Source organism: Photinus pyralis, unplaced genomic scaffold (genome assembly GCF_008802855.1).
Source record: "Photinus pyralis isolate 1611_PpyrPB1 unplaced genomic scaffold, Ppyr1.3 Ppyr1.4_LG7, whole genome shotgun sequence".
Classification (NCBI taxonomy): domain Eukaryota; kingdom Metazoa; phylum Arthropoda; class Insecta; order Coleoptera; family Lampyridae; genus Photinus; species Photinus pyralis.
Genome location: NW_022170738.1, coordinates 32,101,684 through 32,118,268, shown reverse-complemented (window position 1 = coordinate 32,118,268; position 16,585 = coordinate 32,101,684). Strand labels below are relative to the sequence as shown.

Sequence of the window (16,585 nt, the reverse complement as noted above, 5' to 3'; positions counted from 1 at the left end):
GCTCTATCCAAAAACGTGTCAAAAGTGAAGATGCGCAAAAGGATAGCATCGGCTCATAGACACAGAAGAAAGGTAGGTTGGAAAATTAAATGTTGTATACAGTATCCTCGTTTTCTACTGCTACTAAAAATGCTTTTATTTTCCAAAATGAAGATACGTGTGCATATAAGGATTTTGGTAGGTATTGCTATTTCAGAGCGACCATCTTACTAATTTTAATGCGCTTTGGTTTTTCATTCCCGGAACTTACCTACTCGGTTTGGATGTATTTATTGTGAATCTTATCCGCGTTTCTATTATTAACCATTATGCTATAGCGTCGTGTAATGGCAAACACTTGAATGGTTCTTAAGCAATAATTAAAACGTCTTTGCCGATGGCTAAATATCAATGATTGTATCTCATAAATGAGTAATAAAGTTTGATTTCCCAATATATGCTTGGTGACTACGTTTAAACCGTGTGCTCCGTATTTATCGTCGAAATGAAACCTTGTGAGCTAAAAGCCTTTGTAGCGACAACCTTCTAAAGTTCGAAGCACTTAGAAATTGAATTGTTTACAGAATACCAATCATCCTTGAGGTACACTTTTAGGTACACCATTCAGTGTACTCATGCCTAAAACGTTGGTCATCCGCATGAACGTATGCTGAAAAAAGCACCTGCCATCTTTGATATAGTTGTCATTCAGTTTTCTGAGAATGTTGTAGATAACTTATTGCGCAAAAAGGAAGTAAGGAGTGGAATATGCAAGAAAAATGGTAAATTCTTGCTTACTAAAGCTGTCTACCTTGTAATGAAAAGTCAATCCAGAATCATACTGCAATAATCAAGGCAGTCCAGCCCTATTATACTTACGGAAGTGCAACGACAAAAATTCCACAAGGTTGATAATAAAGACGCACGTCTTCCAGATAAAACGAACCATTGGATTAAATGAGCAGTAGTTTCCAATACCACAAGTGTTACTTTATTATTTCATTAAATTCCTAAAGATGTGGGCTATCCCTACAGTAACGAGTTGTCGATTTGAATCAATTCGTGTAAGGATAAGAAAAGCAGTATCGTTACGTAAAAGATTAATGAATAGTAAAATCAATCAATATTAGTTGGAGAATATTGTGGTTATTCATTGTATGGTAATTATGAAAAAATGTAATTACTATACGAGAAAATAATCTCGGCGCAAACAGAAGGATATAATTAGGATTTCATATGTCAAGGTGCATTACTATGTCACCTATGGTATTTTTTCTCAGGAGAAAATTACTGCCTATAATATGCAAATATTGATCCTACGGGAAATTCCAAACGAGGCAGTAAAGTGTGTTTTTGTCCATCTTTAGTCTTAGCTACAACATTAATAAATAACTTATCGGTTATTACACACCAAAATTTTATAAGTAATCCCACTTAGGTGACATCATGTTCATCAAATTATCTCTGTATTTTCCTGCAATAATACTACCGAGTTCAAATCCTCAAGAATCCAAATTATGGAAGTCCACGGAAACGTTTCTTTCGACGGGTAGACAACACTTACTACATCCGTGTTAAAGCATCGAGGGTGAAGAACGTTCTCTCGTTATTATTAAAAAGAAGCTGTTTAGGAACTCAAAACAGTAATCAGATAAGGAACGTACCCTTGTCAAACGAGGCAGGTAAATGGATACTCCCCAATTGCAGCTACCTACCATTATCTAAATGTGTAACTATTTTTTGCTCGCATGGCTTTTTTTGAATTAATAATCTCCCTTTTCACAGCGGCACCTTTAAGTGTTCGGGTCCTTGATATATTCTGTTTTTTTTATTTCCTTATAAATTTTAGGATTCTGTTTATGATTAAAATCAATTATGCCTGCCCACGCTAACGCGGAGTACATGTACGTTTTTTCCATTCACATGAAGTCAGCTTGTTCCTTGAAAATAATCTACGAACTATTGAATGTGCCCAGTATTCAACAAATTGACACGAACATTTTATAAACTCGATCAGCGTATTTTCTTACGAAAGCGTATAAGGGACAGGTCGAAAATTGTACATTATTTTGTATGGGTTAGAAGTATCACTTTTTGTGGCGATTGTGTCCTTTAGCATTTTCATGACGCGTGGAGAAATCGATTGAAAAGTCATTTTTCTTACGTGTAGAACATACTCTTTTTGCATGTCCGGCAGTGAAACGGGAATATTAAAAAAAACCTCTCAAAGTCTTAATTATTATTATTTATTAGACTTTTTTACACAAATGTAATCTAAATTAGTGGAAATTAATGAAGATAGGTATATGAAAATGTCCATTTTTTGAAAACTATATCTGTAAGATGGCGTCCTTCGTTTCGAACTTATTCAGAAAAAAGACTTACAGATATAGTTTTCAAAAAATGAACATTTTCATATATTCGCATTAATCTCCACTAATTTAGATTATATAATATATTTGTATATAAAAGTTTAATAAATATTAATAATTAAGCCTGTGAGAATCTCTTTAAATATTCCTCTTTCATTGCCGGAACCTGCACTTCGAGTGAAATTCCCAAGCAGAATTATGCAAAACATCGAACTTTTATAATCTAATCTAATACGAGTATGTTAGCGCGCTGGCATGGCAACCAAACGTTTCGTAGCCCAAATAGACAATTTATGAAAATTTTTAAATTTTTTCGTGTCATTTTGGTTCTTTTAAAATTGATCATGTAATGTGCAATCGCAGAAGAGACGACATTGAATTGTAGAGAAACATATTAGGAAAAGACTTATCAAACATTTTGTAAATGGGGGAAACACAAAATAGATCTTATGGATATGTTCCAACTAGGTACTTACATTTTCGAAAAGGTTCGTCATACTTACGAGATTTGTTTCAAAACCGCAATCATCGCCATCATCAATACATGTACATTTATACAATCAAAAATGTGTTTATTCGGAATATTTGTTTATACCCATAAGAAGCTTTCGTGCGTAACAGTCTGGTTACTGTATTGACCATTTGCATTGAGCCTTTCAAATACTCCAATTTAAAACCCTAATATACAATGCAGTTGTAACGATTTATTTTCTCCATTACAAAGTATCATTATGGTTTGTCACTTGTTGAATGATCCCTGTAACATTTAAAGCAATTTAATAGATGGCTCCGCCTATTGTTGGAACCACGAATTGTCGATTGTCACTTTCTATTCCTTCATACGCCGCGCCGTATCGAGACATAAATATCTGAAAGCATAAGGTCTTAGAACGCATGGAATTTAAATTGCCATCTTCCGTATATATTGATTTCTGGCGATTGGATTCCTCATTTGAGGTTTCCAAAGTAAATTAGTGGGCGGAATTTTCGGCTATCCCTTCCTCCTCGAAGCATGTCTTATCCTCAACTACCCCTGTTTTTTTGAGATGATAACTCAAGGGGCAGTGCCTAGTGACCAGGCCTATGCATGACCTTAGTTCATTTTTGCTGAGTGCTAGCAACGAGCGGGTTTTAGTCTCCTGAAAACTGATCAGTTGATTGCATTGGTCTAATATAATATTGGGTGTTGACCTCAGCGAGGCGATCAGTCTCTTCGTTACAGGCTATCCCCTCATCCTCATGGCTTGGCACCCACACTAACTTAACATGATCACGCCTGGCGAGTTCTTCCAGTTTTGTGTGGCATTCCACGAGTAGCTTAGAGGTCAGGGAGAAGGCTGCTAGAGCTTTGACTGTTTGAGCAGACGTGAATGCGAGCACCCAGTAGCCCTTTGGCCGCAATGACCCTTGCGCACGTGGTTATAACCTCGGCTGGGAATACTGCAGGAGTGTTTCCTAAGGCCATTGAGTTGAGAGAGCGTAATTCGGTCCTCTTATGCCCATTCCCACCCTTTCTTCGAATTGGAACCATCTGTATATCAGCATAAGGTTCTTTTCTCAAATTTTGGATTGCTCTTACAGATTTCCTTGTCCGGATAACCATTTTAAAAGGCTTTTCGTGGCGGTACTTTGGAGTCATATACAGGGTGGTGACTTGCGTAACGCATCATAGGGATTTCAATGTACAATTCCTAACATGCAATTATTGGCTCCCCAAATTATTTTAGAGCAAAAATGTATTAAAGTTTTTTGTAGAAAAAATTTTTTTACGCCAATCAACCGTATTAGTTTTCAGTTTTTTGCACAATAAAGACAGAAAATTGGAAAAATAAAATCCCCATATTTTTCAATAATCTGTGACACCGAGGTGCTCTCCCACTTTTCTTTGGGGGTTTATTTTTTGCTAAAGGAGCTGCGAAATATATGAATTATTGAAAAAAAGGTACTCACATAACGCAAGAAAAATCTTAGATAATATCAGGGATAATGCTGACAGCTACATTTTGAGAACAGTCCAATAGCGTAAGTTTATTGGTTAAACGATTTCTGGGGTTGAAATTATCATTGTCATTTGAATGACGAGAATAATTAATGGAAGCACTATATTTAAATTCTTATAAATTTAAATTCAGATAAAAGTATTTCATAAAACATCAAATGTATTACATTTTAATGGCAGCAGTATTTTACTAAATAAATGACAACATCTCTATATGAACTTCAGCCTTAAACAAACAAGAGTCCCGATCAATCATCCCTATCAAATTAATACAAGGAGTATTCCGTTCCAAGATTAATTTATATTATATATACCATTCTACAGTAGATTTGAATATACACAATACGGTACATACGTATAATGTATGTTTTAGTTTAATTAATAGACTGCGTAATACCGTCAAAAAGGTATTTTCATGTATATTTTTGGTATTAAATTATTTATCGTGTGCTCTAAGGCTCGCAAACGTTAATTAAAATGTGATTAAAAAGGATTACGAAACAAAATTTATATCTTCCTCAGGCGTATTAAATACGTGTCCAATTCGATATTATTTTAGGTCCTTCCATTCGCATTTTTATTGCCGTCATCCCTTCGATGATTAAACTACCGGTTCTAAAGATTATGCAGTTTTATGATAGTTTTCAGTTAATCAAGCTTTTTATGTGCACGAAGCTGTCTGCGTAGAAATGTACACACGAAAACTAATGGGAATCCAACCGTAGGGATTATTCCAATTACGTTTAACTATTTTTATCCTTAATTTTCCCATACACGATGTAAATTACTATCTGGATTTTATTAATTGCGTTTCTTCTATATCTGTGGTTGGTTGTATTTAATTTTCTTCGTCGCAGAAGGATTACAATGATATCGAAATATGCGGATTTTGTCATACCTCAAAGTTCTGTAACCTGGTATTCGCGACGTCCGTCGTCGGAAATGAAATAAAGGGAAGTTCTCTTGCTCACCTCAGAAGCGTGGTCCTCTAAAACTGGAAGAAGATCGAGGATAGTTTTACCCACATATCTCATCAACCGTTCACTTGTAAAGTAAACCGTGTAATTTTTTCCACCATCAACTTTTGAAATTAAATATATATTAGCGGTAGTATAATTTCAGTAACAAAAAATAAATGTACAAATTATATTCATTAACAAACACAGTAGCGGCAGTCGGCGACAACCTGTCTTGTAGGTGGCAGATGACGGAAGGGCGACAAGAAACGGTTCAACGGACGGACTCGGGCACCATCAAGCGAACATCCTCTCGCCTGGTCAAAAACGGCGGTAGCCACGGTCTGACAGATCTTTCTCAGTAGCCTCGGGTAAACGCAACCGGAGAAACGGAGGAATCGGACGGGTTCAGACGATGGCGGCGGTCACTTCGGCAAAACTAAAACAAAATTACGGCAAGCCAGCTAGCGGGAACGAAAGCAAGAAAACACCAATCGGCGGTGGGGGCAAAAGAAACTGCGGGAAAGCAAACAATATTCCTCCCCTATAATTAGTGAAACAGGAAGTAACAAAAAGCTCACCTTGAAGTTAACGGAGCGGTAGTAAAAGTTTGCTAAAAGCCAAAGTATATTTATATTGTTGTTATGATATCATTGTTAGTCAATTAGTCAGTGTATTTGTTCTATTGTTATTGATGCAAGGTTTTTGTAATGAATTTTGTGATGGGCGAACCCCTACCAATTGGAGGTAAACTTCTTGGAGCCTTCAATGAACGGTATTATTATTATTATTAATTCTAATAAATACGATGGGGTAACTTAATGCATAAGTGAAATGAAACGGTACGGATGCAAAATGAATTTACGGCAATGATAAAGATTAATACGGTACTGGTCAGGTATGAAACTTCGAAGCGCAAAACCGATGCTTCGTTACGCAATTCTCAACAAACCAATGAACACCTTGTTGCAGGACAGGTTCTTCAGTCACATAGGCAGATTTTACGCGGAGTTATCTTATCTAAAATTCATTTTCTAAGATAACAAGTAGTTTTTTTATCGATCAAGATAATTACATCAATCTTTTATAAAAATAAACGAAATACCCAATAAATCAAATCTGAACAGTCACATAAATAAATAAACAAAACAAATTGATGGGAAAAATGAGACAAAAATTCCTATCCTTAATAATTCTAGGAACTATTTTTTACAGAGAAGCAAACTACCACATACCTTGGATACAGGCTAGATAAGCAAAATCGTTTTGTGTCTAACAGTGCGGAATACCACCAGATTAATTAAATGAATTGTAATGAGCATTTTATAAGTAATTGGATGACCCGTATTCATTTCAGGTGACTGCACCTAAACCTCAATGTCCAACCCGACATTGTCTACACAGCAATTCTAATCTAGTTTTCAATTTGTATTTGTAAGAGGCAATACGTTCGAATATTTTAAAACCATTTAATCAAATTAAACTAGGAAAAAAGTCTTTAAGTGCCGAGTTATCAGGGCGAGATGCAAAATCGAAGATACGTTTTACTTATGCAGCCTTCGAAAGCTCTCGTCCTTTGAACAACGAGAGAAAAATTAATATTGTATGATTTCAGTGCCGTTTATTCATTAATAACAGAATTTGATTTCCCAGTGTTAAGCGAAAAAGAGCATTACAACTGCAAGATTGTGCAGTTAATTTCATTTGCGCTTTACCCAAAATTCCATGTAACAATGGGCATTACTGGACTACGGAATTTTGGAATTTCAATCCTACCAATTAAGTGAGTGTACATACCGGTAGCTAATCAGATATGTTGCAGCAAACTTCGTCTGATTAGATTGTTTCTGGTCTCAAATGAAGTGTGCTTAATATTAATGTGAATTTCAAGATCAGTCCCCGATTTTGAGGGCGTCGGTAGGGAATAATTAAAGAAGTATTAATTTTTGGACGTTATCACCCGAGTACGACGGCCGGCCGGCTGGAAATGAATGTAATGTAAATTAATTAAATTAATTAATTAGTTGTGATTATTGTTTAGTAATCCATTTAGATGATCCAGCACTGCTTTTAATTAAACGACATTTGGTATGTTACCAACTTTATAAATGATTAGTTTTGCGAGAAATTCAAACTGTCCGCAGTCATTTTGGATCACCCGGTAGTGAATTAATTACTAATCGTTTATTCTCGACTGGAGAGTAGGTTAATTTGGGAATTTTAATTGAACATTTGGTATGATTTGCCAAGATAAGAGTTTTGAGTCAAGTAATCAATAATTTTGAATATAAACAAAGTGTTACAATTTTTCACAGCTAATATTCGAATTTTAAGAGGTCGATTTTTCGAGGGCGGATATTCTCGAAGCGAACCTTTCGGAAACGAATTTACCTAGGGACGAGTTTTCTTGGGGGAGTTTCATTGACTTGAGCTTCTACTTCGTTTTTTGTATGAAATCTTTGGGTCTATCAAATGTTTCGTACCTATCATAATCCTTGTGAGATTTGGGCTGCAGATGTTGTCTGTCATTCATATTCGATATAGGTGCGTCCCAGGTAGATATGTAATATATAACCAATTTTGAGTTAATGGCCTTGAGCTCAGAGGTATAAGCAACATTTTTTGATTTGGTGGCATTCCTTATGATTTGTCAAAGAAAACTTTGTAAGAGATGTTTCCAGTTAAGGTATCGTAATAACGCAGCCTTTTCCTATTATTTTCTGTCCTTTCTATTCATCCCTCCTTTTTCACAATTTTGGAGCTTCCAAACAAATCATTTTGTCCCCCGTTTTATTTAAAATGCCTATCCAGGGATGTAGGATGCTATATAACATGCTTCTTGGTATTCTAATCAATCTAATTCAAATTAATTGCAAGTTATTTAACAAGTAATACCTACAAGTCTATATCTAACTAATAAATAATTTAACCTTAATACCTAGATGTTTTCGATTAAGTATATACTATACGTGTCGAAGAAGAAAGCATTGGGCTTTCTGGTTTTTAAATAATTGCTTTGCATGTCACTTTTTGCGTAGAAATAGAATAAATTTTTCATCACTTTGGCAATATATTCCAACTGGTGGGTGATAATAGAGCTGTCAAACATGAAACTAACATGCAATGTTTGAAGTTAAAGTAATAAATAATAATTAGCTCCGGTGGTGCATAATTGAGGTTTGAAGCAAAACGTCTCAAATAGACTCCCTGATCAGTAATTATTAAATACTGATGATTGATCAGTGCGTGATTAATTAACGTGGTTAGCTCGTAAATGAAACGAATCCGAAAAATTGAAGGCGTATGACAATGTCGACAGCGCAAATGCTTAACGAAATAAAGGCAAGGGGAAGGCAACTATTTTAAGCCAATAAAAAGTGGCGACCCTGTTAATGATGTAATTAATTGGATTATTGTGCATTTTTTCGGATTTTTTTCATTTTCCGGTTGGAGAAACAAAGGATTGTTAAGGGCTTAAATTCGAAAATTGTTAGTTTACCTAAACGTGAAAGTTAAATTAGCTATAATGCAAATATGGGCGAACTTTTTCCTGTTGACGTTTGTAATTTTTTACTATGCGCATTGCTGTTTAGTATGTAGCTAGGGACAAGGATGGAGAATTAAATGCTAACGACTGGCAATCAAGTTAATCTAATAAACCGCCTTCTATTTATGCATCAATGAATATCATGTTCAGTTGCTCTTGTACTCGGACAATAATATAATCCCTAATTAACTGCCTTGTAAGTTCGCTTTATATTTTGTTACGTTAAGGATTACCGACGAAAAAGCTTAACTTGAAATTAAAATCGCAAAAGAACTTCTGAACCACCACGTATTCGTCGTTATAATAAATTTACAAACTTCGGGTTAGAATTTATAATTTAAGGTGTCTCCTAGTCGAGATAGGAATCTAACTTTGGTGAGTCTCACAATAATTCATTATTAATCGACTCTTTGTCTGTATGGAGACACCAAGGGTAGTTCCTTTGCCTGCCAATAGCTTCTATACGCTTTGAGTATTTCGGAGCTTTAACTGCTCGGTTTTTCCAGCAGGATGGTCGCTAACTTTCTGTCACCTAACCTTTACACACTTTGGGGTTAAACACAGGTTACACCGTAATCTGCCCGCATCCCATTATTGGCGTTGCGGAAGTGCGGGAAAAACAAATACACCGTCCGGTGTAGGTGTTATTTGTATTGAAGGGTAACCACTGACGGACCATCCCTAACATTAAGAAATTCCGCATGCGTTTGCGCTTGAGCACTGCAACTCTGTGCGATGCTTTCACCCCTGTTTTTACACACATATTCTATGCCATAGTTTATCGACTGAAAGACAAAGACAGAACTACTTATGAGAAAAGAGATGCTACCTCATTCCAAATACCTTTCTAACCGATTTCTTACATGTACACATGCGCCCTCGGATGCGTTCGCAAATTAGATTATATTTTTTTCACTTTTTCCTGCTTTTAATTAGAGAACTTTGTCTTTTAATAAAAAGCTTCTCTGACTCAATAAAATGAAATGTTTTTCTTTAAAGATAAATTTGAAAAATGAAACTTTTTCTCCGTCTTTGACAGCATACTATATCTCTAGAATAAGTTCTATGATTATTTATAGTTCCCTAGAGTTTTTACCCCCAAAAGATAACGAACTAAAATAAAAGAATTCACGAAAATTACAAATTCTACCCTTAAAGCTCTAACCAGAAAGAAAATAAGGGTAAACGTAATAGGATTAGTTCAACACGAAGTTTTAGCTACAAAGCCAAATAATTTTTAAATTTTGCTCGTAATGCAGTCAATTTTCTTATCAATGAGGAATCTATTTTGAAGTCTAACGAAGTACGAGGGTGCAATGTAACATAAGGTAAAATTCGCTTTGAATGTAAGATTCAAACTACCCTCAAACGTATGAAAACGAGCCAAGAAATTTAAAATAGGGTGTACGGCACAAGAGAATGTTTAGGGGTGAATGTGCAGTAAGAAGGGATGAACACAAAGCGTGCGCTGTGAGAATCCACGTACGTCGTTCCCGTTCTTTCGTTTTTTATCGGGTTATATTTGGCGAGAGGATAGATGCCAACCAATCGCCGTTGAACCAGCAGACGGATAGAAGTTCCCGGGGCTGCCAAAGCTGCCACTCGGTATCGTATAGTCCCGTTTACAACAATTTTATGAATTGTGCAATAATATTATTTACGATTTTGATCAAGCGCGAACTTGTGGTGCTTTAATTTTAGGATTAACCCCAAAAAAAATCTCACGTCAATTTTCCGGCTTCCGAATTCTTTGTTCTCAATTCTGCTTTCTTTGCCCTTTTAAAATTTTTGTTTGTTTGGATTTCATCTTTATTTTTGTGCAACAACTTGCGGGTTAATGTGCAGATAAGGGATCGATGTGAGAAAATTGTTGAATGACTTAAGTGTGACTTTATTGGAATAAGTATTGACATAGGTGAGTTTGTGCACTTTTATGGCATGTTGTTTTCCAACAGATTTATTACAGTCGATTGTTAAATTTTGAAACTCCTTTAAAGTTCAAAACATACGCTAACGATTCAATGCGGAAACTGTCTGACTCAAGAATATAAAAATAAACAAAGAAAAGGCGACAAGCATTTACATACAAAAACTGTCATTAATCTAATGTCACTGTATTGTGTGACAAGTCATCAATTAGTCCACAAAATATGCGTGAAGGAAGTGAAAATCTTTACAATGACAAATCTTATGCAGTAGCTTTTGTTATAGGAATATTCATCCGTAGATTCGGCTATGCTGAATTATGACCGATTGTATGCAGTAAAATGCAGCAACGATTGTAATGCGGCGCGGGTTATTATCCACTTATACAAAGAGGTCAATGCGAATGCAAAAATGGAAACGGACTTGACACCAACCCGCCGCAAAATTAAAAAAGTACCGTCCACAAAAATCCGTAACCGTTGAATGAACTGCACACAGTATTATTTGTAAGCAAACTTTGGCAAATGGCTAATTTAATAAATTAACGCTAACTTTCGTAAGAGCATTGAAAAGTAAGCATTCGTATTTATTGTTAGCTAACAAAGGACTTTCTGGCAACTAAAATTCGACATAATTTTGATGCGTTTCACCTGCGTGGTTTTCACACTTGACATATAACTGACCTTAATTCCTAAAGTCGCAAACAAGTTAGGCGGTACCAGAGAGCAAGTCTTTATTAAAGCTAAAATAGCGTCGTAGGTGTAATTCTTGATATGATTCAAAGTAAACGGGCCCCATTTTTTAATGGGACATAAAGTTTCCATCCGCCCACTTCTGTACAATGAAATTGTAATGAGAATTTAACATGAAAATAAAGACACTTATGCTCAACGGCCTTTTAATTATGGTCATAGCATATTATGTACCCACTATATACGTTTTATGTTCACCCTATAAATTATTAGCACTAACCTTAATGAAAATGAGAAAGAATTCTCTTAATGTCCCAGCAACAAAAAAAATTCGTTGCTTGGGCTTTTAACCAAACATTTTTAGGAAACTGTTTATCACTGATACGTTGCCATTTTCCTCGTGTTTGGGGCTCTCTTTGTATTACCAACTTTTAGATTGGATTAATTTTTTAAAAATTACACTGGTATCGCTCTTCGCAAAAGAAAACCTCTACATTTTTAGACAGCATACAATTCCGTAATTGTCTTAATTTCAATATCCTGAGCAATATCCCAATGTGGTTGACATTTTATCCACCCCCAATTGACGATTTTATGAATAACTTGTATACCAACCTTCGTCGTATAAATGTGCATTAAAGGAATACTGACAATCTAAATCATGAAAACTATCGAACATTTCATAAACACTGTACCTATACTTTTAAAGCGAGAAATTTCAGCAGGTTGTTCCTCTTTGAATCAAGGCTTGAGAGACTGTTATCGCTTAGTACCTATATAGATAAAAGGATAGAAGAAAGATAAGGGTGTATCGCGATATACGGACCCCGAGCTACCTTTCTTAAGCATTTTCAACAAAAAAATTTCCGGAAGAAGACCTAAATTTACATGATTAAAGTTAAAACCGAATTACTTGAGTGGAATCAGTCGATATAAATTTATTATAAACATGTTCCAAGTGTTCGGGGGCAAATTTTTGGTTGATTTGGAGAGGATTCAGAAATTCCCCACACTGCGCTTATTATTTATGGTAGAAATATCAAGTTGATTTGTTTCGTCTCTAAATCTAAAGGGTATAAGGCAGGTGTACTATTCGGGAATAGTTAAGCCGGCTGGTCCGAACTCAAAAGATGTACTAGTGTATTTTGGATTATTTTAAATATAAGTATTTTCATTATTTATGACTTATAAGAAAGTTATATAACCAGATAGGCGATCTTAGTTGCATCCGCAGTTTAGGATAACCATGGGCCGTTCCGTAGACACAGTCGATAGGTTGGTTGCAGCTGCCAAAGGTCGAATATTTTATTTATCTTGTGGTTTACTTCGATGGTTTACGGTGATGCGTGGTGGTGAATGTGCGGCTTGGTGTTGCTTCTGGACTATCGACTAATAAGCTATCATTATTTATGATCACCCACTCTCGATGACTGTGAATAAAGGAACGCTGAAAGGGCGCTTGTATTTTAGGTACCCCGACACAGGGGTGTATCACGGAGTCTGATTTCCCTCGAAAATTAATGTCCTGGTGCCGTGTTTCCAAATAAGGCGGACTAGGATTAACCTGGTATCCACCCTAAAACGGTGTCTCCTGATAGACTCAAGCAAACCCGTCTAAGGGAGCCAGTTGAATCCCTCAATAACCAAGGAGACACTTAATAAAGCTGTTTACAAATAATATGTTGAGACGGACACATAAAAATATTGAATATTTGTGTTTGAATTTGACGCCCGATAATAATAATATAAGTTTTGGCGGGATTAACTGTTATATGAGGTTGTAATATCTCGAATCCTTCGAAAAATGTACCATAAAAGTATTATTTGTAGGTCGGGTACGAACCTACTCGTACATAATACTATCTTTGGGTCATAATAATACTGGGCATACTGTATTAAGAGCGATAGATCCCCTACCCGTGTTACCCGCCCAAAGGCAAAAGTTGGATACAGTGTGTTCAAGAAAAAATGGTCATATATAATTTTATATGCGACAACATGATCTATCCGAATGTAAAATGAAATTTCCGGTTTATCCGGAATTAGAGGCAGTTTTTGTTTTTCAAATACAATGTTTACTGTACATAAAATACGCATATGGTTGATATACATAAAAATGGAAAAATGCGTGATTCCATATTTAGAAAAATTATGAAACCTAGAATGTCGTGTGTTATCAGGATGCTCGATGTCGACCTGCCGCGCGAGAGACTGTATTCCACACGTAAGCTCGGCCTAGTGATGCTAGCAGGGAAGATCGAGCATGGGAACAGATACAAGAATTGGACGCGGAGACGTTAGCACGCCTCCTCACAAAACTGTTCGCCGAGACCATGTCACAGACGACGCTCGACTGACGTAGAGCTTACTGGTGGACGAATGCTATTGCTGTGCAGATATGTCGTTGCAATAAGGTCAGGATGGTGCTTCAACATAGAGCCAGAAGCGAGGCCTCAATCGAAAGTGAGTGGGTTGCTGATCAGAGTGAAGGGAAAGCGCTATCGGAAAAGTGTAAAGCTCTGCGACGAGGTCAACCGGGACGTATGGTATAAAGCGTACAAAGAAGCTGAGGGGCAAGACCACAGCTGTGAGATGGAATTCGACGCGGATTTCCTGGAGGCGGTTAACGAACTTTTCCCCATCCATCCCGTGCTGATCAAGAAGGGCGGAATGACGGAGGAAATCATCGCGGTTATCTATGGTAGCCGCAGACTTGCCACCGAATGAGAAGGCCCCTGAACTAGACAGAATACCGACGAGGGTGGGGCATTGTCCAGGTATGTCGACCAACATCGGCAAGGAAATGACGAAGACTGGAATCCCGGATAGGTAGAAAGAGAGCGGCTAGCATTGATTCCTAAGGATGGATGAAGCCACCTGCTAATTTGCCTTCTGGACAAAAGTAAAGTTAAGGAAAGAAGTGAAGCAAGGTTCGAAGGTATGGTATGCGATAAGTTGTCCTCAAAACAATTCCGATTCAGGAGAGGGAAATCCACGCGTAATGCCTTAAGATTCATTGTCGATAGGGTGGAAGGTACCAGGAAGACCAGCGAACTCTGCCTGCTGACGTCATTGGACGTTAAAAATGCCTTAACTCAGCAAATGGAGGAACTATTGTGAATGCGTTGCTCCAACTAAGAATTCCGGATTATCTGGTGAGGGTTGTCTACGCAACGAAACAGTCAGGCGAGGAGTACACCTGTACATCTAGTGCGGGTGTGCCGCACGAATCGGTTCTCAGGCCTCTTCTGTGGATCGTGGTGCACGATGGAGTTCTGAGGATACCTACCACGAGTGGAGTAGAACTGGTTGTATTGGCCGACGATCTCACGGTAATAGTGCGCGACCGCGACAAGGACGAGGCGACCCGTAAGCTGCTGAGGGAGATGAGTCCGCGAGAGCGGATAATGATCCCCAGGAAAATAAAACTCGTCATGGTGACATCCAGTCGAGTTCGTATTCTGAAATAGTTGTCGGTCAATTTTCGCATACATGCGGACGCGTATGGTGTTTATCAATATGCGGGTGGGAGCACTTACTGACGAAACGTAACCCCAGATGAGGTATGTGAGGCCTTCCAACGTCCGTGTAAACGCCCGGATGGTACAGACTAGTCACTCATCGTGACCAAACACGTATGTTCCCATGCGATAAGGAGTCTTACAACATCGACCGGCCCGTACAAGCCTAGGTAAGGATCACACCGATGAGAGTGCCTGCACGCACCCCAGAGCGTGGAGCACTTACCACATGCTCTCGGTGTAGATGCTGGTCCTGTGCCCCACAAACACCCTGCGAAATAGGAGACATTTCATCATCGAAACTGGTCTAAGGAATTTCCCATCTCTCTCACAAAAAAACACTTAACACACATATGCATAACATTTCTAAAGAAAGGTACGCCTGTACGACTACTGTAAATCATAATTGCATACAATAAGTAATGTAGGTCAATACAGTAATACAGTCCACTTCCATCGTCATGATCGATACAGATCGTTGAACTTACCCTAAGACAACGTTACGTTAGACACCTTTATTGGGATTTGAATGTGAGCAAAGGAAACACGTGTTCTACCAAGACGAAACCAAGACTATTATTTAAACAACTACACATTTCGAAAAAAAAATGGTATTACATTAATTTACGGAAACAAAATAGTTTTCTTTCCCGCACATTTTTTAGTTCAGTTGCCAAAAAGAACTGAACATAAACTAACATGACAATTTGTATACAGTAGAATGTTCTATCCATTCTATTGTAAGCTCTGATAATCTCTTATTTTGTATGGTAATTTCGTCTTGTAAAGTAGAAACGCTGTTGTGGAAATATTGTAATTGTAATTTAATTTTTAAACTTCGCGGATACATATTTTAAAACAAACATGAAATCATTTATCATCAATTTCTACCCGTTTCTGCGAATGACAATGGTGCGTTTTTGTGACTTAGATCAGTAGCTTGGACAACTTTACCGTTTGCGATCCGATTTCTACTATAGCGCTTTGTTCGTCGGTCTATTGATCCGTCAGCACGAGGAACAGATCTCAGCAGTGAAGCGAGTCATAAAACGTTCGTTGATGTCCAAATCTCTTCCTGATGATTTTCAAATTTAAGAAAAATCCTTACTTTTACCGCAGTGAGGAATCAATTTTACTCGGTCAACGATCGTTTTGTCTTACCCTTGCGGGATTATCGGCAACAGCAGTAATGTTTAGCTGAAGATCGATGATTACGCCTTTGTGATAAAGGTTTTATGACTACGCGAAAAATCATTACTTACTGAAACTATTTCTGGCAGATGTAACTATCTTGCTTTCGTGTCAGCACAATCACATCATATTCCTAAATAAATGGAGATTAAGTGAAATGCGACAGCGATAAAAAGCACCCAGAAGAGCTTTTGAGTGTTTGAACTTCCAAAATTATCAAACGGCTCAACTTTACTCAATGAAGTAGAAACTTGGCTGTATTGAAATACCGTGCGTTACCATTACATTACAAACAAGCTTTCGTAGTCCTGTTGCTTTCCCTTTCAGTTTTAGGAGCGCGTAGGTTTATATTTGATGCTTTTCGATTAGTTGTTTAAAGTATTACGTCCTTTTATCTTTGAC

The 16,585-nt window shown here is 37.2% G+C and overlaps 1 long non-coding RNA gene across 1 annotated transcript in view; it reads left to right on the top strand.

Moving 5' to 3' along the window:
- Window positions 1–9,237: 9,237 nt before the first annotated feature.
- The window catches only part of LOC116175827, a 104,722-nt gene continuing 97,374 nt past the window's right edge, over window positions 9,238–16,585 (top strand). The window contains exon 1 of the long non-coding RNA XR_004146360.1: window positions 9,238–10,768. This is a non-coding gene — a long non-coding RNA (uncharacterized LOC116175827). The remainder of the gene's footprint in view (window positions 10,769–16,585) is intronic.